A 1,610-nucleotide genomic window follows, 5' to 3' on the forward strand; every position below is an offset into this window, starting at 1 on the left:
CACACAGACTGTTTATAGAGACAGTACCCATCGCACAGACTGTTTATAGAGACAGGACCAGTTACACAGACTGGTAAAAGAGACAGGACCAGTTACACAGGCTGTTTACAGAGACACGACCTGTTACTCAGACTGTTTATAGAAACAGGTCCCGTCACACAGTCTGTTTCTAGAGACAGGACCCGTCACACAGACTGTTTTCGAAAGAGGAACAGCTACACAGGTTGTTTATAGAGACAGGTCCTGTTACAAAGTCTGTTTATAGAGACAGGACCAGTTACACAGACTGTTTATAGAGACAGAACCAGTTACACAGATTGTTTATAGAGACACGACCAGTTACACAAATTTTTTATCGAGACAGGACCATTTACACAGACTGTTTATAGAGACAGGACCAGTTTCACAGGCTGTTTATAGAGACAGGACCAGTTACACATGCTGTTTATAGAAACAGGATCAATCACACAGACTGTTTATAGAGACAGGACCAGTTACACAGACTGTTGATAGAGACAGGACCAGTCACACAGACTGTTTATAGAGACAGGACCATTTACACAGATTGTTTATAGAGAAACGACCAGTTACCAAAATTGTTTATAGAGACAGGACCATTTACACAGACTGTTTATAGAGACAGGACCAGTTTCACAGGCTGTTTATAGAGACAGGACCAGTTACACAGATTGTTTATAGAGACACGACCAGTTACCCAAATTGTTTATGGAGACAGGACCATTTACACAGACTGTTGAAAGACAGGACCAGTAACACAGACTGTTTATAGAGACAGGACCAGTTACACAGACCGTTTATAGAAACAGGACCCATCACACAGACTGTTTATAGAGACAGGACCAGTTACACAGATTGTTTATAGAGACAGGGCCAGTTCCACATACTGTTTATGGAGACAGGACCAGTTACACAGACGGTTGAAAGAGATAAGACGCATCACACAGACTGTTTATAGAGACATTACCATTTACACAGACTGTTTATAGAGACAGGACCCGTCACACAGACTGTTTAAAGAGACAGGACAGTTACACAGACTGTTGATAGAGACAGGACCAGTCACACAGACTGTTTATAGAGACAGGACCCGTCACACAGACTGTTTAAAGAGACAGGACCAGTTACACAGACTGTTGATAGAGACAGGACCAGTCACACAGACTGTTTATAGAGAAAGGACCGGTTTGACAGTCGTTTTTTAGAGACAGGTTCAGTTACACAGACTTTTTATAGAGACAGGACCAGTCACACAGACTGTTTATAGTGACAGGACCAGTTACACAAACTGTTGATGGAGACAGGACCAGTTACATAGACTGTTTATAGATAGAGGACCCGTCACACAGACTGTTGAAAGAGATAGGACCCATCACACAAACTGTTTATAGAGACAGGACCAGTTACACAGACTGATTATAGAGACAGGACCCGTCACACAGACTGTTTATATAGACCTGACCCGTCACACAGACTGTTTATAGAGACAGGACCCATCACACAGACTGTTTATAGAGACAGGACCAGTTACACAGACTGGTAAAAGAGACAGGACCCGTCACACAGAATGTTTATAGAGACAGGACCCATCA

The sequence above is a fragment of the Pristiophorus japonicus genome, unplaced genomic scaffold (assembly GCF_044704955.1).
Source record: "Pristiophorus japonicus isolate sPriJap1 unplaced genomic scaffold, sPriJap1.hap1 HAP1_SCAFFOLD_70, whole genome shotgun sequence".
Classification (NCBI taxonomy): domain Eukaryota; kingdom Metazoa; phylum Chordata; class Chondrichthyes; family Pristiophoridae; genus Pristiophorus; species Pristiophorus japonicus.